This window comes from Xyrauchen texanus, chromosome 9 (assembly GCF_025860055.1).
Source record: "Xyrauchen texanus isolate HMW12.3.18 chromosome 9, RBS_HiC_50CHRs, whole genome shotgun sequence".
Classification (NCBI taxonomy): domain Eukaryota; kingdom Metazoa; phylum Chordata; class Actinopteri; order Cypriniformes; family Catostomidae; genus Xyrauchen; species Xyrauchen texanus.
The window spans coordinates 37,794,712-37,822,644 of NC_068284.1; the positions used below are offsets into that span (position 1 = coordinate 37,794,712).

A 27,933-nucleotide genomic window follows, 5' to 3' on the forward strand; every position below is an offset into this window, starting at 1 on the left:
ATGCACACAGGGCGAGTTCTTGCGCTCAAAAACAGCAAGAAGCACAATGGAATGGAATGCATTTTTCCAATGGCTTCTTAGAAACTCCCAAAGATCTCCATCTAGCAAGTCATGCAGAGGATAGTGAGGACAGCTGAGAAGATCATCGGGGTCTCTCTTACCTCCATCGAAGACATTTACAAAAAACACTGCATCCGCAAAGCAACCAGCATTGTGGATGACCCCACACACCCCTCACACAAACTCTTCACCCTCCTGCTGTCTGGCATGAGGTACCAAAGCATTTGGGCCCTCATGGTCAGACTGTGTAACAACTTCTTCCCAAAGCCATCAGACTCCTCAAAACTCAGAGACTGGACTGACACACATACACACACACACGTGTCCTGAGTTGCACTTTAATTATTGTCACATTATACCTGGTTGCTACCTCAATAACTGCTATGTCCATAGAACACTATCTCATAATATGTTATGTTTACATTTGGCATTTTTAGACACTGTTATCTTTCTGCACTACTGTGTACTGGTTGGCGCTGCACTGTCTCTCACTGTGCCTATTGTCCTGTTCATTTTTAGTAATTTATTGTACTGTCCCATACTTTTTGCACACGTTTGCAAGTGCACTTTAAATAGGTATGCTATTTAGTCTGTGTAGTCTCATGTGCTTCTGTGTTTGTCCTATGTTGTTTTATGTAGCACCATGGTCCTGGAGGAACGTTGTCTCGTTTCACTGTGTACTGTACTAACTGTATATGGTTGAACGACAATAAAAACCACTTGACTTGACATTGTGTCAAAAGTGAATGGATGCCCAGTTATATTTCTGACGCATAAGAGAGCTACTCCAGCCACTTTATTAACCCATCTGTCTTAAATAAAATAATTTGACTTATACTATGTGTGAATTTGTTTTGCAGTGTATTTTAATTGTTATATATTTCAATAACTTCTCACCGTTACCTTAAGCCGTTGCAGCTAGTTGCATCGCGTCAATGGATGCATCCGTTGTAGGCAGGGTGTAAGTCATGTACAAATGTGGCTTGTTTTTGCTTATAACTTTACGGACTGTCTGAAGCACATTGCAGTATGGTGATCAGTCAACTCTAATACAAACCTTCAACACTAATACTAAATTAATGCAATACTGTACTGTCTGTAATGACTTTGATGGGCCAATCTACACACCATAATCCAGTCAAGTCAAAGTCGAGGGTAACCTCAGCCTTAGATGGAACATCCGGCTTCTAAACAATATGAATAAGTCAGGGTGCACAGGTTTTACATCTTCGAATGTTATCAAAGAGTTTTGTTTGAGACACTTAGTAGCAAGTAAAAAAGATATCCTTGATTACATATACCAAATTCTTTCACCTTACATGTCTGTCAAACAATCTCTTCCTGTCTAAGTTGGCAAAGTTTTTAAACAGAATAAGCAGCAATGTGGAACAAACTTAATGCCGAAAGTCAAATATCAGGCTATGTGAGACAAGTCAAAATTTAAATGTGATGAAAGAGGAGAAGTCACTATGCTAAGCTAATAGGCTAATTGGTTAGCTTGTGAACTTACTGGAGAAAAAGAAAAAAAGTTTAATTTAACTATTTATTTATCCAGTTTAATAATATGATATGTGACACATACCTGCAAGTTAAAAGTTATTATTTATCATATTTACATAGTTAAAACAACATGAATCAAACAGCAATAGAGCACAACATTCTGCTCGGTTGAAGCCATCAGTCCCCGTTATTTTAACTTCATCGTTTAAAAACCATGTTTATTAGCGGAATTCCTGATGAACAACTACTCTTCCTGTGGTCCAGCAGTGAAAGATCCACCAGTCAGAGAAACGCGGCAAAGCAAGCCTGCGAAATAAGCCCAGATGAGGTCGCCCACTTCCAAGTTGCACATTGAATGACTGAAGAGAATCGGTCTTCCTTTACCCTCAAACTAATATTTATTTGTATCAGAATACTTTGTAATAAACATACAATATATTTATTTTTATACTTATAATCAACAACCTAAAATTGTTTCCATTGGATTTTATCTGATTATATCATTTGCAATGCTTCGCAGGATTGTAGTTTGTGCCCTTGTGAAAGATGACAAGTACACAGTGTTGTACCTTTGTCTTTTCATTCAATTTTCAAATACTTTTTTGCTTCAAATCAACATTTGTAATGTTGTGATTCACCTCGGAGCTGGCTGGTTTGGTTCATGTTTCAGATCTCTTTTATGAAGAATTTTATGAAAAGTCTATGGGAATAATGAATGGGGAAAATACTTCCAGAACCGACACAGCTGAAAAAGTAGGTGGGCACTGTTGTGCTCTATTGCATAAGAATTTTAACGTTCTTTCAGCCAATAGAAGAGTTACTTGGAGTGGCCGTGTCATGGATTGGGTTTGCCTTGTTGTTTGCCTTGTTGTCTTGCAGACGCAGACAGATAGTGCAGAACAAAAGACAAGTCTTACAAGACAACTAAATTAATATGTTAAGCAGACACAGGTGATAAATATAGTGCTGACCACCAAGGTGAACATGTTACAGTTGTTGTATTTATGGTAAATAACACCATTAAAGCTTTTAGCTGCCTCACCAAACAGCTCTTAAACAGTCCACAATAAGAATCAGCTTGTACTATCATCAAGGTAATATCACTCTTAGTAAACCACACATTCAATATAGAGTGTGTAAATGCAAGATGTATATTTGCATCTGGAAAACAAGGCCTACAACACAGCATGGCTCATATAGTAATTATTCCCATCGTAAAGGAGCAAGCAAATGGAGCAAGAGGAGCCTCAAGTGGAATCTCCTGAGCTAGTGGAACACTTAGAGAGTCTGGGGCCCCTTTTCTCCGCTGGCCCCATTCCCTGATCACTCTCTACTCAAACCTCTTTAACAGTCTGCTGCTGTGGGCCTGTGTGTTTGCCAGAGATTAAGAGAGTAAGAGAGAAACAATGAAGGAGTGAGAAAGGACAGAAAATGGGAAAGAGAGGAAGCATATTATGTGTGCCTGTTAGTGTGCCATGAGTGATGCAAAAAAAGAGAGAAACGTACAATGAATGGCGACTAAAGCTGCCACTAACTAACATTCAGCCTTACAACCTTTACACCTTAGTGTTTTTCATTTTAGGGGAACTATATTTTTAAGAAAGAAAGAGTGGGGGTAATTTTCTGTAAATTACACTGTATATTTAGCCTTTTCTTCTTAATGTATACATGTTGTTTTATTGTTGTTTCATGCTGTATGAACCTAAGCTGTAAAATGCTTTGTCAATACAAAATGTGCCAATATTTATTATGCCAATAAATCATGTTAAAACTAAAAATGAGAGAATGAGGGAGTTCGATGGGACAGAAAGTAGAGGAGGAAAAGAAAGAGAAATGGTGAAAAGACAAGTGAGACACCTAACAGACCTCACACACATTCACAAAATCTCACACACTCACTCTCTCTCACACACACACACACACACTCTCTCTCTCTCTCTCTCTCTCTCTCTCTCTCTCTCTCACACACACACACACACACACACACACACACACACACACACACACACACACACGACCCTTGGGGTCAGGGGATAGAGCTTAATGAGTGTCACTCCTTGCAGCCTATCAACTTCACAAATATACTGTCAGAGTATGTACTGCTTCTTGGCTGGTAAAACAGTACATTCTTTAGGCATGCACGTGAGTAGTATCAATAAATTCCAGCCATACATATTCCAGGAATGTGGGCATTGTCCCGTGATCCAAATATATGATGCAAAAACAACAACTACAAAAATTATTAACTGCCTTTTCTGTTCTATGATGTTTTTTCTAAAACCTAGCATTTTGAACATGATATTTCTTCAGCTATCGTGAGATTATGGGATATTAAAGTGTCCAGTCATCTTCAGAATTTTGCAGTTAGTATCCAGATATTTCTTGCTTAATCAGAGTAGTATGACCAAAAGTGACTTAATCTCTCACTTTTGTCCCATACAGCATGTTATACAAACGACTCTGACCGCACTGAGAAATGCCAGTTTCAGAGTTTTCACTTTTACACATGACATGCTACTTCATTAATTTAACTGCAGGAAATTATAGGAATGCACACATAAATAACTAAAATTTATTGATTCAAGGATCTAAAGTATCAATGCAATATTGTGAGAAAAAGAATCACAATATATTAATGTATGATTGGATCAGCACACTTACACTTACGTCTTACACAAGTAGACGACTTTGGTAATTATTATATATTTCACAACTAAAACTATAATCAGTAATGTAATCTTTTAAACTTTAGAAAGCACTTAAGGTAATTTAATCTGATTACTTTTAGATTACTTATTGCAAGCATGCAATCATGTTATCCACAAAAAGTAACTGTATTCTGATTAAACACATTTAAAAATGTCATGTTACATAATTACAAGCACTTGATACAAAACTATTTTGTAATCGGAGTACATCATCCTAAAAACTGATAATAAACACACATACACACACTGTGAGGTTCACAGCTAGTACTGATCCAGTTTGATCAAATACTTGGAGGAGATGGGTGTCTGTGAATAGGATCTTGTTCCCTGTCGCAGGGCTTATAGAGTTGTTATACAGCATCACTGCCTGTGCCACACACACACACACACACACACACACACACACACACACACACACACACACAGTGCAGGGGGCGTGTGGTGAACCGTAACCCAGGGCGACCAGAGAGTATGGCTCCAGTGATCTTTTATGAAGAGAGAGAGAGAGAGAGAGAGAGAGAGAGAGAGAGAGAGAGAGAGAGAGAGAGAGTGAGGGAGAGAGACTGTGGTGGCTAGATATGGCTTACACACACACACACACACACACACACACACACTTTAAAACACACAAAGCACTTTGTACATGGTGGACAGAGGGAAGGGACACCAAAACTGCAGTGTGTGTGTCTGTGTGTCCTGCGAGTAAGATGCGGCTCCGTTCAGGTGCATAAAGAGGGAGTGAGGAAGAGAAAGAGGCTTCCTTCACCTTGTTGCCATGACAACTCCGAACTCAGCTCTCCCTCTCCAGTGCCATTAAAACCCTCAGGCAGTCAATCATCTGCCAGTAGGGAGAGAGAGTGTGTGTGTGTGTGAGAGAGATGGGAGGACCCAAGCTTTTCAGCGCATCTCGTTTCACGCCGATTACTGCCATCATCTCATCAACCCATTTAACAGCAGCTTGTTTCAGTATATACACCTCTACACCAGCCACTAAATAACAGTACTCATGCAAACATAAACACACACACAATGATCCCTCGGGTTTTATGCTTCGATGTGGTACTCAATACCCGCTGCAGAAGTAAACATACACTCAAGCATGCATGCATAAACACTTGGATTTTACGTCTTAAACACCCAGTTTACATACATAGTTCAAGAAAACACAGACATATGGCCCTTATGAAAAAATTATGGTGTGAGTTGGTAATTCCATGATATTTTGATACTATATGGTTCTTATATTCTTGCCAGAGTTCTTTCAAAAAATACCATTGTAGGGTCCAAACATTAGGGCTGTAATACCAGTGCTGCATTGGCAATGTCTAAGCAGTAAGTTTATGTATTGTATTTTTAAATTGTTAATTGTATTTATGACGCCTTGTGAAAAGTCATAACATTTCTTATAATTTGGTAACAGACTGCTGAGGCCAGTAAATACAATAATAATTGAATTATTTTCCCCACTTGTTTTCCTTAAAAGTTGTCTACTAAAGAGTAAAGCAACGGGCCTTGAAGGCCACACATTTTTTTTTATTAAAACATATTTTTAATAATTCTTTATATAAATGAGGTGAGCAGAATATGCCATATGCTATTTAATACATCATGGACATAAGTAATTACCAAAATTAAAATAAAACATTATAAATAGATATATAATTCTTGTAAAAGTGTGGTTTATTAAAAAAAGAAAAACCGTGATATACTATTATTATAATGATCATATATAGGCCAATATATTTTTGTTTGTTTTAAAAGATCCACACTTTTACACTCTAAAAATGACAATGTACAATTAAAATGCACATTTTGAGAAATGTCAAATTTTTTGGGGGCCATATTTAGAAAGATGACGATCTGTTCTGTGGTCACTGTCAAAGATTATCATGACACATTGGCCAGCTAGTCAATGCAACGTACACCGCGCACACACAATCGGTTGAAGTTAGAAGCTTACATACACTTAGGTGGAAGTCATTAAAACTACATTTTTAACCACCATTTCATATTAGCAAACTATAGTTTTGGCAAGTCATTTAGGACTAGGGCTGCAACTAACGATTATTGTGATAATCGAGAAATCTAACAATTATTCACTGATTATTGCAAAGATTAATCATTAGCTCTTAACCGATTATTCAGCTTGTGGCCCGCCTCAAAAGGTTGTATTAACTGCATTGAAATTCACTGCAAAAACTCCTATTGTTATCAAGTGTTTTTGTCTTGTTTTCCATTTAAAGTTGTCTAAAAATCCTTAAAACAAGATACATTTAATTGAGAAGCAACATATAAGATATTTAGACCTGCTTTAAGAGAATGTATCTTAAATATATGTGTATTTAGTATATAAGTGTATTTTTTCACTTGGTTATACTTCTGCGAGTGCAGTAAAGACACTCGCAGAAAAGGAGTTTCTTGCTGTCTCACTTGTCTTTTCACCATTTCTCTTTCTTTTCCTCCTCTACTTTCTGTCACATCGAACTCCCTCATTCTCTCATTTTCAGTTTTAACATGATTTATTGGCATTATAAATATTGGCACATTTTGTAATTGACAAAGCATTTTACAGCTTAGGTTCATACAGCATGAAACAAGAATAAAACAACATGTATATTTAAGAATACTTGTATTCAAGATCTATTCTCTAAACGCAAGTCTAAATATCTTATATGGTGGTTCTCAGGTGAATGCATCTTTTTTAAAGGATTTTTAGACATTTTAATATATTTGTATTTTTAATATTATATTCAACATTCTCAGAATTTTTTTTGTATTCTGCAGTACAGTTCCTAAAGTAAACGTACATTGTTTTAAATTAGTTTAGGCTATTTTAAATGGAAAACAAGCCAAAAAAAAAATCAAATCAAAAAATTTTGCAGTGTATAATTGGGTGAAGACTTCCTCTCTCACCTTTCTGTTCACTTCAATCCATCTTTAACTCACAAAAAAACAAACTCTCTATTATTAATAAAGCTGCATATTGGCAATTTTCTTCACGATAAGAAATGCACAGTGACACATATATTATGATACAACAAGTCACAAGCCATCACGTTGTAATCTAGCTGCATTAATCTCATCCAGCTGTTTCAATCTCTCCCCCTTAGATCGGGACATTTCTGCAACTCATATAAGAGGCACTGACCACACAGAGAAATGCCAGTTTCGGAGTTTATAGTTATTTACATGATCTGCTTCTGTATTATTTGAACTTTAATAAAGCTATAATGCATTAAATATAACTGCATTTAAGATGTAACACTGTTGTGTTTCCTTTAAAGAACTCCGGCTCCACTTATTCCATAATGAGAGTCCTTCTGAATTGAGTTTTCTTTTTTTTTCTTTTTTATAATTTGGGATCTACATCACCTGAAGCTGTTGGAAAAGTTTAGAGTGCATCTGGACTGTGATCTGTGTAATTGGAAATCAAAATAAATCAGCAAAGACCTCAAAACAAATTGTGGATCTGGTTCACCCTTGGGAACAATTTCCAAATGCCTGAAGGTACCACGTTCATCTGCACAAACAATAGTACACAAGTATAAACACCATGGGACCACACAGCCATCATACCTCGAATTCGTCTCCTAGAGATGAATGTAGTTTGGTGCGAAAAGTTCAAATCAATCCCAGAACAACAGCAAAGGACCTTGTGAAGATGCTGGAGGAAACCGGTAGACAAGCATCTGTATCCACAGTAATACGGGTCCTATATCGACTTAACCTGGAAGGCTGCTCAGAAAGGAAGAAGATCTTACATACTTGAGAAATGTCCTCTGGTCTGATGAAACAAAAATTTAATTGTTTAGCCATAATGACCATTGTTATGTTTGGAGGAAAAAGTGTGAGGCTTGCAAGCCGAAGAACACCATCCCAAGTGTGAAGCATGGGGGTGGCAGCATCACAAAATAGATGGCATCATGAGGACAGACCATTATGAGGATATATTGAAGCAACATCTGCCAGGAAGTTGAAGCAACATCAGCCAGGAAGTTAAAGCTTGGTCACAAACAGGTATTCCAAATAGGGTTGGGCGATGTCCCCTAAATTGGCAGTTGACGATGTTGACAGTAAAACATCGCGATGGACGATGATATCGTCGTTGGGGTGGGGCGGGGGGGGCGTGGCGGGATTATATAATTTCATATAATTTTCAAAAATTATATTTAAAATGATAATTTCGTTATTTTACTAACCCAACTAATGACTCGTCGGCGCTTTATCAGTAGGTTGCACGACACGTGAAGAATTTTTTGTAGCTTTCACTTAAGAAGAGTTGTACACTTTTTATTTTAATATATCTCTTTACATCAATACTATTTTCCACTTAAAAACTATAATTTTGTTATTTTACTCACTGATGAGCAAAAGGTTGAGGCAGAAATGACCATGTACCTGCAGGAAATGGCCATTGATGGGAAAGAGGACCCGCTGACTTGGTGAAAATGAACGACAAAAGGTTTCTGTTCATGGCAAGATTAGCACGGAAATATCTGTGCATATGTGCTACCAGTACTCCATCAGAGCGGGTCTTCAGCACAGCGGGTAGTGTAGTTACTCCAATCCGCAGCTTATTAAAACCAGATAAAGTGAATATGTTGGTATTTCTGGCCAGAAACATCGAAATTTAAACATGGTCTATGGTGAAAGATATTAGACTTCTTTACGCATTTTTCGCCATCTGTTGCGGAGCTATTCGATTTTGCATATTATTTTTTAAACATTCATTTGTGTAGTTCATATGACCACTTTACAATATTTCAATAACATCATTTATTTTGTAGCCTGTGCTGAAGTTAATTGTGCTGCTAATTATAAGTGAAATGTTAATGCCGAGTTTCGGTCTGAGTGTTGTTCCCGTTTTCTTGTTCTTCTATGTTTTAATAAATGTGTGTTATTCATATTCACCTTGTTTCTTTCATTTGATTTGACATTATGGATTTATGGCCAAGGAAATTTTTCTTTAAAAGTATTAACCAGACAAACGTTATTTGATGTTCGCTGATCTGGGTTTATCTTAAACTGCAGCTTCAGTGTATACAAGAGCTATGTGACAATGAGCAAGATTTTCTGAGACACTACAACTACTAATAATTAATTAATAAAGGCTATTTTCTTGTAGCCTACAACATAAAATATTTTAATCTAAATGTACAGTGTAAGACATGTAAAAAAAAGACAAGAAGCTAACAATGTCAAGATCAATATTTGTGTAGCCTGCCTGACACGGTATTTTCACAGACTAACACGTCACATCTCTGGCATATACTACAGTATTTAAAATAGCATATATGCATTAGTTATATTCTCAATTTAATTTACAGAGCAATCCCTGCAAAGTTTTTAGGTTAACTATAGAAGAGACTTGGATTAGTGAGTCACACTAGCAAGACTCGCAAAAGGGGGCGTGGCATCACGATGGTGGCCCTACATCGTGATGTTGGTCAGCCATCACGATGGACGATGATATCGTCCATCGGCACAACCCTAATTCCAAATGAACAATGACCCCACGTATACCTCAAAAGTTGTGGCAAAATGGCCTAAGGACAACAAAGTCAAGGTATTGAGTGGCCATCACAAAGCCCTGACCTCAATCCGATTTGTGGGCAGAACTGAAAAAGCATGTGTGAGCAAGGAGGCCTACAAACCTGACTCAGTTACACCAGTTCTGTCTGGAGGAATGGACAAAATTCCAGCAACTTATTGTGAAACGCTTGTGGAAGGCTACCCAAAATGTTCGACCTAAGTTAAACAATTTAAAGGCAATGCTATCAAATACTAACAAAGTGATTGTAAACTTCTGACCCACTGTGAATGTGATGAAAGAAATAACAGCTGAAATTCTGACATTTCACATTCATACGATTAAATGTCATGAATCATGAAAAACTAAAGCGATACCGTTCTACAAGGCACAGAAGCGGTGTAAATAATTGAGTTGTTATGCTGATTAGACAGCTTTGTTTTAATGAGAGCATTCGTGAGAGTGCAGAACTTTGTGCGGAGTGTCACTGAGCTCGCCTCGAAATGCAGGTCTCAAACAGTGTAAACCTGCAGTGAGTGATAGCAGTCATTGTAATGGGGGAGTTTGTAGTGTTGTTCGATTTCTGTGTACAATTTATTAAAAATATAATTACAGGTTTGTTTTGTCATGTTTATTAGTAGGCCAATGTGAATTTTATTTGTACAAAATAGCAATAAAGTAATTCAGCTTAACTCTTCTAAGTGTGTTTTGGAGGTGTAATCAACGTAAATAATATGGCATGAATAGCATATTTCAGGAATCACCATCACTGTTATCACGTCTGCTCTAATAAGTTCCATGTGCCATGCAGATTGGTATATTTAACATTTTCACGAATCGCACAAACTCCGATAGCAAATAACTATTTTTAATTTGCAAAGTGCACCGACTGAGGCCAAAAATGATCTAACGATGATCTTACATGAACAAGATCCCCATTGAAGATCTAACGGGATTAATGGTCCCCTGTCCCGCCACTAAAGGGCTTACTGAACGCAGTACCTTCGTCAATTTAAATCAGCTGTTAATAGGTTTGAATATTGAATATGCCTTATTATTTACTGTACGTGGAATAATTTAAGCAGTAATTTAGCAATAATTAAATTTATTCTATGTCATAGATATCCATTTAAAATATTGTTTTATTTGCCTTACCTTAACAAATATTATTACATTATAAAATACAATACAATATAATATAGTGCTTAAAAGACGCTTAAAAGAAACTGGAGCGCAGCTCATATCCACCATTGAAATCTGCTACTCTGAAGAACCACACGGTTGCTTACTTTGTGACGTCATGGTAATTTAATATTTTAATCAACATTAATAATCGTGATTACAATATCAAGGCCAATAATCGACAATTATGATTTTTATAATCGTGCAGCCCTACTAAGGTGTATGTAAACTTTCTGAAATCAATCTCTGTTGATTTCATTTGTCACCCAACACTGCTGATTCGTGCTATGGCAGCAACGAGCAGGTGTGGAAGAGAGACTCACTGTGTTCATGTTTAAAGTGACTAAGAGCGTGCACAAACTGGCATTAAAGCAGACTGACCCCACACTCATGTTAGTTACTTATAATCAGATTTATATTCGTGGATTTGTAGTTTAATTAATTGTCTTTATCCGTTTGCCATTTCTTCTATAACAGTTCAGCACTTTATCAACAATGAGAATTACCGTTCAAGAAAATAGACAACTCAAAATTCATACACATTCAATAAATTTATGTGATGACATCACAGGGGCCACAAAAAGATGGTTTGCCGGCCGGATATGGCCCACGGGCCACCTGTTGAGTACCATGGTAGTACAGTATTCGTAGTTTTTCAACACACAGTCAAGCATTCAGCCTTCCAAAGTACATTCTTTTGACCAACAGCCCATATGGACGCATTCAACGCATGCACAATGCGACTGCTTTGTGATACTTTTTAGCACAGTCAACACCAGGTGCTTGTGCAGACCACGCGCAAAGATGTAAAATTATGCATATTTCGTTATCAGCACAAAATGCAATGGACTGTCCACGTGCAGCCCAGTTTGTCCAGACACTAGGACTAATTTGTGGAAAACCAAAGTATACTTTGGCCTTAAAACTATACTTATTGGAAAAGATAAGGAACCATAATTTTTAAGATGAATCTGAACAGGAAGCGGAATCATTAATTTCTTTATGATTCCCATTCCTAATAGTTAGCACCTATGTACCAAAGTCCACCTTCCAGCAAGACTGAGCGAACATGAAGTCATGTAATTAATATACATTAGCCTAAATTTTTTTAACTTTTCAGATTGTTCCTCTGCCCCTGAATAACATGGCACCATGATATAAAACCAAATTTAAAAAAAACATGATAATTTACCACTCTGTCAGGTCTCATGTGGTAAAATGACATGCTATGATTTGGTGAGTCAGGTTATTTTGTACACTGGTCCCTACATCACTGACTTAGGAGCAACTCTTAAGACACTAGCTTCATAAAAAAATCACTAAGTCTGCTGCTCTCATTCATTTACATCTCAAGCTTAAGTTTTCGGTCATTTACAAATTTTAATGTAATCGAGCCAAGTACAGAGCCCTGTGGTATCCCTGAATGACTGGCTTCTGTAAATACACACTTCAGTGAGAACAGACCTCTGACGGGCTGTGCAAGATATTAAAAATTATTCAGCAGGCAGAGGGCAAAGCAGGAGAAAAGACCTGGACCTTTCGGCTCTGTACAGCGTCCTTAACATTTCCACATTTCTAACTCTCTCCTGTTGCCATTCTCTATGGTGGCTTCCATATCCCAGCTCCTCTCTCATTGATGTTTCTCTTATACCTTTTGCTTCACTTGCATCCAGCGCTATCTCTCTGTACACTCCTGTGTAGCTGGAGTTGTGTCTATAAAGATTAGCTGGATTGACCTGCATGCATAATCAAGCTGCTGGCAAACAAAACGGTGCCATTAACAAAATGGGAGAAGAGTTGTGCATGTGTGAGATGGTGTGAAGTAAAGTCGACCGTGGGGTGAGGCTAGTCCTGGACCACACCTCAAAAACCCCTCCTGGGCCTCTGATAAGCTCTGGTCTAAATGGGTCGTCAGTGCTGAAGAGCAGCCTTTATCTCAATATACAGTATATTGCAGTTCCTTGCCTACCCTCTTTAGGGTTTGTTTTGGTTAGAAGTCATACGTGTAGCACAATGACAGAAAGATAAATAACCAATTAAAGACAAATCGCCTATAGTAAGAGAAGGGGAAGATAATTAATGTGCAATACAGAAGAGAAGTAAATTAAAGTTCAAAATAACAGCAGAGAGTGCCCCCAAGCATATTATGTGTAAGATCAGAGTAGCCCGGCAGAAGGAAATTAAGAAGAATTAAAACAGAATTTTACCAAGATGGCCTAAAGCACTGCAAATTCCTCAGAGTCATAAAACGAAGAGCTGACAAAATGGGTCCCTAAAGTCTGGCATGACCCAGCTAAATGAGATGAACCACATCTGGCCAAAAAACTCGCTTCAAAGCCCTCATCAACCATCGATGCAATAGACAACAAACTATCCAAGATCTTAACAGAGTCCAAACATCGACGGAAACTTTCTACAAGTGCCAAAAAGCCAAGCAACGCAAGGAAATGCAACAACAAGCAAGAACATCTCCAGACTTTTGTTGAAAGTGCTGGTGAATTATTTAAATACTTTGGGAAATCCGATTGCAAATCGATTCAGACTCATAGAAGGATCAATGGTTCTTAAGGCATTGTCTACAGACTCCATAATGTTCCTTTTCTCTGTATAAATGTTTTCCATCCAAATCACACTGTTCACTTTACTCTCAACCAAGTGCACATGCAAGTGTTAGATTAGTTTTTATGTTTAGATTAGCAATAAAATCTTGTTGTATTCAAAGATAGTTTGACTGTGGTATCCTTTGATAAATAATCTAGTCACTAAATAATCTAATTTTTTTCAAAGATCCGGCCCTCAAGCTATACCTAAAATATGTGTGATATTATTTTCAATAAGCAATGAGAATAATATTACTCCAATAAGTGAATGAATCATAATTCCCTTAATAAAGTTAATTCCTTACAATAGAAATTGTGAGCGGATACAACGAGACATTGTATTACGATTTTAATGGTGGAGAATTTTATTCAGACAAATAATCTTATTATTTGTCATTTATCATTCTTATAATAATTGTCTAACTCGGCTAATTCCATTATAAATATACATACTGTTCCCTAAATAACAATGGAGGTGCACAGCACTTTAATCCATACCGTGTGCACCTACATTAACCAAAATTCCCTATAACTATGCCCATTTACACAAGCAACAGTATTTATAAAATGTTGTTCTAAATTATTTGTCCAAACCAGGAACAAATACACACAAATCGAAAAGAGGGATCCATTTTTTTAAGGAAAACAATCAGAAGACAGGGAATAAATTCTAGAAAGTTATAACAAAGACTATCGCCAATGCTTGGCAGGAATTTCCCAATGGAAGCCCAACCAAACTGTGCAACCATCTGATTAAGTCTTTGGACACAATCCTGATTTAAAAACCATGCAACACTTCCATTTTGATGGAAACCAAAACCAAGAGTGGAAGAAACTCAAACGGCACAATGCAAAATGGGTCGCAAAACATCAATACGTAACAACTCATGCTGTCTTTATTTAGCCACATCTAGAACAGTCTGAACTCTAAATAAAATCAGAAATATTTTTCCAAGAATACATTTTATTGTAATTATGTCCATTTTTTGTATAGTCAAAATGTTGAGGTTGACCATGTGACGGCTCTTTTTTGTTGTTTTAGCTGCCATCACTGTTATTGCTGCACTGTTGTATAACCCAGGAAACTAGATTGAAAATGTAGAGTACACTGCACCACCAACAACAAACCACCAAATTCCAATGGATTGTGGCTGTCCTTCGAAACCCACATACTCAACAAAATGAGACATGCAGGAGACTAAGGTATCATGGAACACCCACTGTCTTCCATTAGTTGGACATACAGGTTAGATACCATTGGCTGAGCCATTGTTGCAATAATGGGCTGGTCGAGATGCTTAAAGAGACAATGCAATTTTTTTGCACAGTGCCAGAGTGTTATAACTCCTCAGGTAATTCAACCTAAGAATGGCTTACAGACATCACCAGTAGCAAACCAGCTTAAACCAGAAAGTTTAAACTGATTTAAGCTTGTCTCCCAGCCTGACCAAGCTGGTGCTCAGCTGGTTTGGCAGGTTGGCCAGCTGGTATGCAAGCCTGACCAGCTGGTAAGTGCCCAAAACTCTCCCTAAAACCAACAAACAGACCGGCCTGCCCAGGCAGAGCAGTGTAAACTGAAGTACATGCATCTCGTACTGACGACCTTCTGCAAAACGGTCACCCGCATATTGCTTCATTGTTTGATAATTCGTAAAAAGCAACAAATGGTTAACCAAATCTGTCTGTATGATACAAAACATGTTCATTTGGTTATTTTATTCAGGTCAGACCAGTGGCGTTAGTGCGAATTTACTGATGCCCCAAAGCATGTCAGTTCATATGAGCCTCACAGGCCAGCAAGCACAGACCCTCTCGCTATCACCTTTCACAGATATGACATTGAGATAAATACCTGTGAGGAAAAACAGAGCAGATTCTGTCTCTGCAAACTTAACTCCAGTGCTGTGAACTACTGCTAATGAGGCTAACGTGCTGAAGTACTCTAACTAAATGGGAGGGAGCAAGAGAGAGGTGAAAGCCAGGCCTTGTAGCCTTTCATTAGGCCGATGACAGACCAACAGGGAGAATACTATGTCACAGACCTCTGTGAAACAAAAGAAACGAGGGGACAGAAACGGCTGCCAAGACCACACTGCTAATTGGAGATAATTAATGCCATTAATTAGGCACTGAGAAGGAGGGAGGGGTGGGAAGCGGTTATGCAGAAGAGAAACAGGAGAGCGACGGAGAACAGAACTAGGAGTGCTGAAGAGTCTCTGGTTCATGCTCGGTGTCCGATTCCTCTGTGACCCGGGTAAAAAGGGGGTCGATGGCACCTCTGACCATAACTTTTGGCCCACGGAAAATCCTCAATGCAAAATAAGGCAGTGCACTTTTAAACTCGTAGCTGAAGGGAGGATTACAGCATTTTGAACATCTAAAAGAAAAGGCAACAGAGCAAACATTTAAAATGTACATTAACACAAGTATACTAACCAACCAAGAAGCAAAAAATTGACAAGCAATACATTTCATTAAACTCTACCATGTTAATATATATACACACACACATACATACACACACTTACAAAAACCTTAAAACTTGCATTAAAAACCACATCTTTGACAGGAAACCCAATATCCTCGATGAGTAAATGTAATCCAAGCCTATAAACCGTGCATTATGAAAGGGTTAGAAGAAAAAATTTATTCAACAATAAGTTTTACATTTTTGTGAGGTGAGCAAGGGCTTTTTTTACTTGCAAAGGCAAATGCAATGAACAAGGAGAAGAATACGTGGGACTGCTATTGTTTGCCAAACTGGCTAGAAGATTTATTTAATAATAAAACTTAATTCATAAAGATAATAGGCTATCTCCTGTGGGCCCAATTAAATATTAAGAGCATTTCAAATGAACTAGACACAAACTCTTTTTGTTGGAATGTCTACCCTTTTGCCACCAAAAGCAAGTCAAAAGCCTAGAGATTTGCAGTGACAATCACAGAATTGCAAAAGTCAGAAGTGCACAAATTAGCTTGGTTTTGGTCCTATTTATCAGACCGCTACCTCTTTGTCTGCGTAAACAAGGAATTGTCAGACCAAACTAGAGTTACGTAAGGAGTGTCACAGGGATCAGTTTTAGGGCCTCTGCTTTTCTCCTTATGCTTCCCCTGGGAGACATTATCAGGAACCGTGGAATTAGTTATCACTGTTATGCTGACAACATCCAACTTAATATTTCCTTGAAACCTGATGAAATTTCACAATTATCCAAGTTAGCAGAGTGTATCAATGATATCAAAGAATTTCCTTCTACTCAATTCCGAGGTACTAATTATTGGACCAAAAACCTCTAAAAAAATAAGCTGCTAAAGTATAATTTGACTTTCACATCTTCTAAAGGAAAGAAATTAGGTGTTATATTTGATAGCAATCTGTCATTTGAAAATCTTATTTCCAATGTTTGCAGTCTCAGAATATTGCTAAATTACAACACATACTTTGTTTCTAATGCTGAACAAATAATTAATCCGTTCATGACCTCATGTCTAGACTATTGTAATGAATTACTGGGAGGATGTCATGCAGTTTCAATAAATAATCTTCAATTGGTTCAAAATGCAGCAGCTAGAGTGCTGACTAGAACCAAGAAATATGATCATATCAGCCCACATTTCTCATCGCTACATTGGCTACCTGTTCAATTTTAGATAATTTTTTTTAATTCTGTTAACTAAGAGGGGTTGGGTAGTTCAGTGAATAACGACGCTGACTACCACCCCTGGAGTCACGAGTTAGAATCCAGGGCATGCTGAGTGACTCCAGCCAGGTCTCCCAAGCAACCTTCCAAGGGGTAACCTTCTCATGGTCACTATAATGCGGTTCGCTCTCAGTGGGGCGTGTGGTGAGTTGTGCATGGATGCTGTGGAGAATAGGGTGAAGCCTCCACACCCGATATTTCTCAGCGGTAACGCGCTGAACAAGTCACGTGATAAGATGTGTGGTGGCAACAGAGATTCTTCCTCTGCCACCCGGATTGAGGCGAGTCGCTACACCACCACGAGGACTTAGAGCACATTGGGAATTGGGTATTCCAAATTGAGGAGAAAAGGGGGGGAGAGAAAAAAAAAGCTGCCAGATCCAGCTCTGGTGGGAGCTGATGTCTGAATCCCACTACTATGTGTTGCTGAGTGAGGACAACTAACTGCAGCCAGTGCAAGCCAGAAATCAATTCAGTCTACTAAAATGTATGACTTCACAGAGGATGAACTGATGCCAGCACCAACCATCAGGCATGGGATACTTCACTGGACACTACCTGAATCTTGCACTTAAAATGGACTTCACCAGAACTGGATCTGCCACAAGCATACAGTCGAACTGCAGTGCACCTCACTGACCTCTGCCTGCATCACTGACCTCTGCCTTAGTCAAAGGATGGACTACACAATTAAAATGTAATACATAGATAATACATTAATAACCAACTCAAGCCTTCCTCAGCCAAATAACAAAGGACAATGCATCTATATTCACTTCTGCAGTTACTTCAAGATGGACTTCTATGACTTTACTCATAAATCTTATAATTCATATAAAATAGTTTTGTTTAAACACTAGATCCTAACACTTATGCCGAGTTTACACTACACGATTTTAAGGCCGATTTTCGCTCACCGACAAAAGCCTGAAATCGTAGGCAAATCGGAGCTTGCTCCCGTGAACGACGAACGTGATGTATGAATTACCAAAGATGCGATTTGAGAGAAGTGCCGATGTGTTGCCGATGTCAGCGAGATATCTAGAATGTAAAATATCTGGACCGGTCTGCGATTCCAAATAGTGCAATGTGAAATATGTTTTGACTGAATCAGCGTTGACCTACAGCCAATGAGAAAGCAAGAAATGGGTCACGGGAAGTTTCAGTGGGAGGAGTCCTGATGTACCTGCAACAGAACATCAACTAGAATGTATCAAGAAAGTCTCATTGGGCCGAAGAAATGGATGAAAAAAATTTGTGAAACATTGGCAAGATCACCAGTGCCTATTTGGTGTTTCATCTGAACTGTACCACAATCGGGTGGAGAAATAGAAGAGTTGGAGAGAAATTGACAACACTCTTGGACAGTCAGATAAGCAAATAGGTAGATTTTCAGTAGGAAGTACTTTTTCATAAAATATATGATTAAAAACACATCATATTCTGAAATGCATAACATATGATCATGCATTTGTTTTCATATCTCGTATCACTTCTCGCGTGTACTCGATTGTGAAACAGTATTTGGAGTCCAGGCAGAGTCGTCAGTGACTCGTCAATAGTGAAGTATTTTGTAATGTGTTCACCCCTGTCGACGACTCGTAATTTGAAAACTCTACCACTTCCATGTCAAGACAGACTGTTGTGTAATATGAAAGGTACCACAATCCGACGTCTATGAAAACTGTGTAGTGTGTAGGAGCCATTACTTAATTTACTAATTATAAATCATGACTAAACAAATACACATACCAGCCTGTAAATAATACACATACACATAAATAAATAATATTGGAATTATATTCATGCTGTTCAGCCAGAGGGGAACTGGCCCCCATTGAGCCTGGTTTCCCCCAAGGTTATTTTTCTCTATTAACCAACATCTTATGGAGTTTTGTGTTCTTTGCCAGTCGCCATTAGCTTGCTCACTAGGGGTCTAAATACAAATATAATTTATTTATTAATATTATTATTTATTTTAAGGCACAATTTACAATCATGTTTTTTTTAACCATACTATTATGACTCGAAGACTTTAATATATTAGATTATAATATTTATTTTATTTTTTTTTATTTTTTTTGCTGTAACAGCATCATTTTTTGTAAAGCTGGTTTTAAACAATGTGTGTTGTGAACAGCGCTATACAAATAAAAATGACTTGACAAATTGTCCCAAATTACCCTATGTAAAACAACATTAAAATCTGAAAAATGTTAAATCTGTTTGAAGTAAGCCAACTATTGTTCTCCTGCTGTAATCTCTAGAGTGAATAAGCCAATTTGCTCTTAGGAAGTAATGCTTTTGACATATTTGGAGAGGCATATGTTGACATAGTTTGAAGAAGCAGAAAACATGGCTGTCCTTTATAGAGAGTTTAAAAAAAAAAATTGTTGTGAGAGGTGGGTTTAGGAAGTCAAGACTTCAGCTTCAATGGGACCCTCTATATTAATCTCACGATTTAATGTAGACAATAAAGAGACAAAATAAACCCATGAATTAAAATGTTCTTGCACTCAAGATTATCTCCACACATCCAATTACCACTTGTATGTTAACTTGCTAGCTTTAGCTTAGATGCTTGAACTTGGATGATCTTTCTCTTTTAAATGAAGTCATTTTTTGAAAAGTATACGTTATGAGACTTGGAGTGCCACCTCTTGCATGATCCAAGCAAGCTTTCAACCATGTCCTCGGCGGGGTGCAACCACACAGGTCAGATAAACAACTGATCACAACATCTCTTAATCCAGTCTAAAGCTGCAGTTCAGCCCGTAGACTACAAGAGCTCAGAGAACACTCAGAGTGCAACAGACATAAACATCTCAACCCCTTCAAATGCTGATGGTGGTCCACACTGTTGCCGTTAGCGATGGGGATTCATCAATAATTTGTATATTATATATATATATATATATATATATATATATATACATACACATACAGGTGCTGGTCATATAATTAGAATATCATCAAAAAGTTGATTTATTTCAGTAATTCCATTCAAAAAGTGAAACTTGGATATTATATTCATTCATTACACACAGACTGATATATTTCAAATGTTTATTTCATTTAATTGTGATGATTAAAACTGACAACTAATGAAAATCCCAAATTTAGTATCTCCGAAAATTAGATTACTTAAGACCAATACAAAAAAAGGATTTTTAGAAATGTTGGCCAACTGAAAAGTATGAACATGAAAAGTATGAACATGTACAGCACTCAATACTTAGTTGGGGCTCCTTTTGCCTGAATTACTGCAGCAATGCGGCGTGGCATGGAGTTGATAAGTCTGTGGCACTGCTCGGGTGTAATGAGAGTCCAGGTTGCTCTGATAGTGGCCTTCAGCTCTTCTGCATTGTTGGGTCTGGTGTATCGCATCTTCTTCTTCACAATACCCCATAGATTTTCTATAGGGTTAAGGTCAGGCGAGTGTATTTATATATATATATATATATATATATATATATATATATATATATATATACATACACACACACACACACACAAGCAATGCGTGAAAACATAAAAGAATAGAATGAAAGCATTTAAGCTCACGAAAAGCGAAGAAAATGAAAATGCTAATGAAGTATACTGACGCAATTAACGTAAAGGACGAGTATAAACACTTGGCATATAATAGTTATTATATTTATATTGTATCTCATGTCATGTTTTTGTTGAGAAAAACAAGCATATCCACATGCTCAGTAAACTATACTCATTCATACACACCAGTTTAAATGATGGAATGTCCATTACCTCAGCTAGCATAGTCTTTCTCGGATGCCATGTTTGTTGTTTACAGAAGCGTCGCGGGTATTACGCTTATCCAGTACATTTAAACAGGAACCCAGCTTTCTCACAGTAAGCCACATTCTCACAATAACCTGATTTTCTGGTGTCCGTACTGACAGAACTGTTTGTTCAACAAATGTGATCTACTTGTGTCCACACTATTCAGCGCCACCCAGTGCATTTCGTTATAACTGCCAGTTTTAGTTTGTGTGTTCAGGATGCATTTCACTGAATATATGGCCAGCAAAGGAAAACTTTGCGAAATTCAAATAGTATTTTTACTAGAACGTAAATTTGAATACTCATGCACATCCCTAGTTGCAGTACGTCCTATGGAGTTATTTCCCTGTCAAATGTCGAGAGCGCATTATTGTAGCGCGAAAGTACATTAATGTTATGCGCGAGCGCGAATCCCTCTGCTCGCGCGCGGAATATAATGCGCCGAGCGCTGAATCCCTCTGCTCGCGCGCTGGAACTGGGCGCAGCTCTCAGATACACGCTGCTCTTGAAAGAATTTTCTCTGCGCCGCTCAGAGAATATGCCTGCACTTAAAACGTGTTCATTGCAATCGCTGAATCTCTCCTCTTCGCTTAAAGTAAGCGTGTTTGTGCTTAGACTGTGTCCCGTGCGTTCGCGCATGCCCAAGTACTCTTCTCTTCGATTTCTTTCTCTTTGCTCTTGGCATAAACGCTGTCAAAACGGCAACAACCAATCAGAAAAGGCTTCAACGACTGACCAATGAAAACGCGACATCGTACATGGAATCTTATTGGTTGATATTGAACCGCACATGTTCATGTGTTCAATCAAGACGATTCAATTCAATCAAGACGAGCCGAGATGGATCCGCAGAATCGACGATCTCAGGTAAACAGTTTTATTTGTTTTGATGTTAAATATGTCAAATGTATCTTAGAAATGTCTGGGAAGAGGGCGATTGGATTATTTTACATATAAATGACCTAGACTGTCAACCACATTCATACTACAGGCGCTATGCTCATTGTAGTGAGATTTTTGAGCCAAATAGATTTGAAAGCCGATTCCAAAAGGCAAAAATAATATTTTAAGTCTGATAATTAACACATTGTCTCGTGCAATCACACCAGTGATTAAACATTAAGTACGTGAGCGAGATCAACTGCTAAATTAAAATCTGAAAAAAGACTTGGGGGAAGATAAGGTGGCAACATGCCCCGTAAAATTATGCTAGTCCTATATCTATTATGGTTGTCACGAATGAAGTGATGTGAAATGAAAAGTGTCATCTGCAATAGATTTTCTTTATCGCGGATTGCAGCGTTGAGTGTTATAACGTTAATCAATCACCCACTTTCTGTTGAGCTTAATTAATGCAGTTTGGCCAATCAGAGGCATTTTGATTAAAGGACAAGTTCGGTATTTTACACTTAAAGCCCTGTTTTAAGATCGTTTCTGATGAAATAGAACGGTTAAGATTAAAATTTGGACCAAGGCGTCATAAAACCAACGCACATGGCACCCTTTAGCGTCAATATGAGACACAGATATATATGGGCCAGAAGGCGCCTCCTAGTGGTCTAACCCTAACCAATCTTTCAATCTTAACCGTTCTATTTCATCAGAAACGATCTTAAAACAGGGCTTTAAATGTTAATTATCAGACGTAAAATATTATTTTTGCCTTTTGGAATCGGCTTTCAAATCTATTTGGCTCAAAAATCTCACTACAATGAGCATAGCGCCTGTAGTATGAATGTGGTTGACAGTCTAGGTCATTTATATGTAAAATAATCCAATCGCCCTCTTCCCAGACATTTCTAAGATACATTTGACATATTTAACATCAAAACAAATAAAACTGTTTACCTGAGATCGTCGATTCTGCGGATCCATCTCGGCTCGTCTTGATTGAATTGAATCGTCTTGATTGAACACATGAACATGTGCGGTTCAATATCAACCAATAAGATTCCATGTACGATGTCGCGTTTTCATTGGTCAGTCGTTGAAGCCTTTTCTGATTGGTTGTTGCCGTTTTGACAGCGTTTATGCTAAGAGCAAAGAGAAAGAAATCGAAGAGAAGAGTACTTGGGCATGCGCGAACGCACGGGACACAGTCTAAGCACAAACACGCTTACTTTAAGCTGAAGAGGAGAGATTCGCGATTGCAATGAACACGTTTTAAGTGCAGGCATATTCTCTGAGCGAGCGCAGAGAAAATTCTTTCAAGAGCAGCGTGTATCTGAGAGCGCGCGCCCAGTTCCACGGCACGAGCAGAGGGATTCGGCTCGGCGCATTATATTCCCGCGCGCGAGCAGAGGGATTCGCGCTCGCGCATAACATTAATGTACTTTCGCGCTACAATAATGCGCTCTCGACATTTGACAGGGAAATAACGCCATATATACGTCTAATACAGCACTGACAGCAAAAGGGGTGCTTTTAGCAGCAAATACACTACTCAGCATACTGAGATCTACATTTTAACAATATGTTGTTTGGTTTACCTCTAAATGCATGTAATGATCTTTTAACTTGAAACAGTTTACAAATTTATAGTATAAGGAATTTTAAAAAATCTGTTAAACAAAGCCCTAACAAATATTACATTTTGAGAGCAAGAGTGTGCCATTTAAATCTGCTTAAGCGATGATTAGATAACGTAGTTAAAAGTGTTGAGTCGAATAAAGTTGTCAGGGCTTCCTTGCAGCAGCTGGCAGCATGCAAATAGGCACTTGCATGTCATTGGGGCATCCTGCACCAGCGTCTCCATAAATAAATTAATACACACCTCAAAATATCCCTGCAGGCCATGCCACACAACACAGCACATGCAGCTGTATCACCCTCCTCAATGTCATGGAATTTCATCCCTCTCTCTGTTGTGTGTGAGTGTTACACAATGATAGGCAAAAGTGTGCGTGAATGTGTGATGTAAGGTGTGTTTGGCATTAACTATACATTTAGAGCGTTCTCTTCTTTTTTTCCTTCAGATGTTCAACCCCTCCCCCTCTATTTAATGCTTGCTTTACATCCAACTTCTGGATTCGATTTGAGGTGTAGCTCATGTTCGCGCACACGGTTCATTTTTTAAAGGCAATTTAAGTCATTTAGTGATCATCTCTAGCCTGACATACAGCCATTGGATAAGGTTGATACATGTTTACAGCCACAAACCATTTAACAGCATATTTTCAACACAATATACATAAAGGTTTCCCATTTTGTGGAAAGTCTACAGGCTAATTTATACTTGCTGGGTGAACAGAAGAAAAATTATGAACACTTTGGTTGAACACATACATGAGATTCTTGATGAAGAGTGGAGATGATTGGTTAAAACAAATTTTAGGTGTGGTTGGGAAGTGACATTCTTTATTTATTCATTTTCCATAACCAATTAATTTAACAAAATAATAAGCAAAAATTTATAAACGCATGTTCCTGACATTTATCATGGAAAAACAGCACATAGGACTTAAAAAAAACTCATCTTACTAAAATTTACCATGGCAATCGTTGCTTCTGCAAAACACTATAGTGACAGTAAAATATTTGACTGTAAAATCCTAATAAAAATTATATTGGATATAATTTTAAGAAGCATGCACAATTTTTCTGTTTAAGTCATTATTTTTTTTATTCAGTGATGGCCAACATCAAGTTACCACAGTTTTATTGTAGTAACCATAACAATAACCGAAGTAACTACAGTACTGTGGCTTTAACTACACTCACTAAACACTTCATTAGGAACACTAGGGTCCTAATAAAGTGCCCGACATGGACCTTCTGCTGTTATAGCCCATCCGCCTCAAGGTTTGACGTGTTGTGCACTCCAAGATGCTACTCTGCTCACTACAATTTTAAAGAGTAGTTATCTGAGTTACCATAGCCTTTCTGTTAGCTCGAACCAGTCTGGCCATTCTCCGTTGACCTCTCTCATCAACAAGGCATTTCCGTCCGCAGAACTGCAGCTCACTGGATGTTGTTTCTAGAGACTTTTGTGCGTGAAAATCCCAGGAGATCAGCAGTTACAGAAATACTCAAACTAGTCCATCTGGCACCAACAATCAACAACATTAATAAGTACATGTATAGGTGTTCCTCATAAAGTGCTCAGTGAAGGCATGTTAACCATTATAAATTAGGGCTGGGTGATATGGCCAAAATTGTTATTACGATAATCTTTTTCATATCGTTCGATATCTATCAGGATATACATTTACACATTGTACTTTCTTTTTTCTTTTTTTCAAAGTTGACAGGAAAAAAAAAGAAAAAAATAATTCTAAACAGTCAAAATATTCTCTACAAAACTGCACAGGGGGTCCAGAGACGGCCAAAGCAGTGGGGTCTGCAGGATCTTTTACCAATTTTACAGTTTATCAATTGAAAATGAATGTTAAAAGATCATCTGTATGTTCTGAAGCATAGTGACAGTCCAGTATTTGTTGGAATATTTTTACATTAAAATGAAATATGTTTTTATATTTCTTTAGATTCAGATAACCAAGTATGGGGGCATAGAAGCCCTTGTGACTGGAATGATGCTGAATGTAGGTTCAGGGGTGTCCCAAGAGAAAACTTTGAGAACATTTTTTTAAAAATGTAAAAAACATTTGTAAATTTTCATTAAAGTGAGAGACTAGTCTACCAACTAGTAATTTTAGTCTTTCCTTATCCATTCCAGACATCTAATACATTTTCACAAAATTAGAACAGAAATCGATTTGTTTATTATTAAAGGCTCGTAACATGCTGATTAATAAAGATACATTTAGAAGGAAAAACGTTGTGGTCTAAAAGGTGCTTTGAAACCACGTTAACTCAGGGGCGCTTCATGTCTACACACATGCAGGGAAAAGAGGCAACGCGTGAGGAGCGGGACAGGGCAGACATTATGCATGTTGGTGCTAGAGAACAATATTCAAGCTTTATTCAAGCTCAGAAAGATCAGAGCTGTTGTCCACATCACTGTTGTTCTGTCGCGTTCATCGCTAGAGAAGATGAGAGGGCGCAACCGTTGTCATGAAGTCTTGCGGTGCGGATGGAATCAATCCGGTGTCCGACGTAACCTAATCATTAGCAAGGCAGCTAGCATTAGCAAGTTCATCCAGTCTGACCCTACGTTACCACTGGCGCGTTGTGAGTGAAGCTGAGAGCGTTTTCAATTAATTCCTATGAAAGCCGAGCGTCATGCTCGCAAGGTGGATCGTAGGATTGGCAGCGGTGCGGAGCAAGCTCTCTGCTAATGCTGTGAGCAGATTTCGTCCACCCCAGAAGGAAACACTGCCTGAGAAATCAGAACTGCTTGTGTTTTAGCGACACACAGTAAATCTAGAAAATTCCTCAAAAGCTTATCATGGATTTTCTTTATCGTGATATATATCGATATCGTTTTATCGCCCAGCACTATTATAAATATTTGTAAAGGTCATGATGACTTAAACATACTAAACACAAAATATGAACAATGACAGTGCACACCTTCAGGCAACATACTGACCTAGAGACTAGAGTCTTTAAAACAATAAGGGGAGTTTTACCCCCTAATATGCTCGCACACACACACCTCAAAATATCCCATGCTCTCTGTCCTCCCCTCTTTCTTTATGCTAATTTTTCAAGTGAATACACAGGCCTCTGAGTCCTAAGAGATTGAATGTTGTCGCTTGCCTACACTTCTCTCTCTCCTCTGCCCTCCATGGTTTCACCCTCCCCCGTTCACCCCCCATCCCGCCTCCCCCGCCTTTGCCGATAGGGGAAGGGTGTCAGCAGCTTGCAGAAGCTGTTGCTATGGAGACAGGTCTTGTCTGCACTCCATCCCCCAGGCATCCCAGATCAAGAAGGCAGAGGGGGGAAATAGAGAGATAAAAAGAGTGAGACAAGAAAGAGTGAGTGAAACAGAGAAGAAAACAGAGTGTGAGAGAGAGGTAACTCAAGATGATAGAACTAATATATAATAACCCACTATTTGGACAATATTTGGTGTCCACATGGGCGATTAACTGAAGTATTAAGGGCAAAGTATACTTTGGTTTTACACGTGCCGGTACCTCTCGTGCAAAGTGCTCGTGCAGCAAATTTCGACATCAGCACAGTAAAAACGGACAGTCCGCATGCAGTCCAGATTTTCTAGACACGCAGACAGTATGCGTCTTTGCATCTCGAGTTGACTGGACCAAAGAGTATAATAAAGCAGTCTAAGTGTGTCGAACACGTCCGTTCGAGTTAGTGGTCAAAACAGTATACTTTATACTATAACTGTGTAATGAAAAAAGTATACCCTAGCCTTTAGTAGGGCCCTATTATTTATTTTTTTTGGAGGAAAACCAGATTAATCTTTTTCAAGTTGTATGTTTGAAGGTGTTCTCACATTCAGTTAAAGGAATAGTTCACCCAAAAATGAAAAATCTCTCACTATTCACATATCCTGATGCCATCCCAGATGCGCATGGCTGTCTTTCCTCAGCAGAACACAAGTTAAGATTTTTAGAAGAAAATGGAGCTCTGTCAGGTCCTTATAATGGATGTACATGGGTGCCAGCACTTTGACGGTCCACAAGTAAAATTTAGGCAGCTTAAAAGTAATCCATGTGACTCCAGTAAATCAATGAATGTCTTCTGAAGCAAATTGATAGATTTATGAAGAAACAAGTAGATCATTAAAATGTTTTTAACTTTAAATCAGCGCTTCAATCCAGGGCTCTGCCGCAGTTTGAAATGACCGAACTCTCGTGCTTCGTATCAGCTGCTTTAAGGAAGCACTTTTCAAAAGTTAATAACGTTTTAATTATCTATTTATTTTGACACAAATGTGTTGATTTGCTTCAGAAGACACTCCCTGATCGACTGGAGTCACA

The 27,933-nt window shown here is 38.2% G+C and overlaps 1 protein-coding gene across 1 annotated transcript in view; it reads right to left on the bottom strand.

Moving 5' to 3' along the window:
- zgc:110158 (uncharacterized protein LOC553590 homolog) overlaps window positions 1-27,933 on the bottom strand; it is a 141,965-nt gene that overhangs the window by 31,818 nt on the left and 82,214 nt on the right. The gene's annotated exons all lie outside the window — the stretch shown is intronic.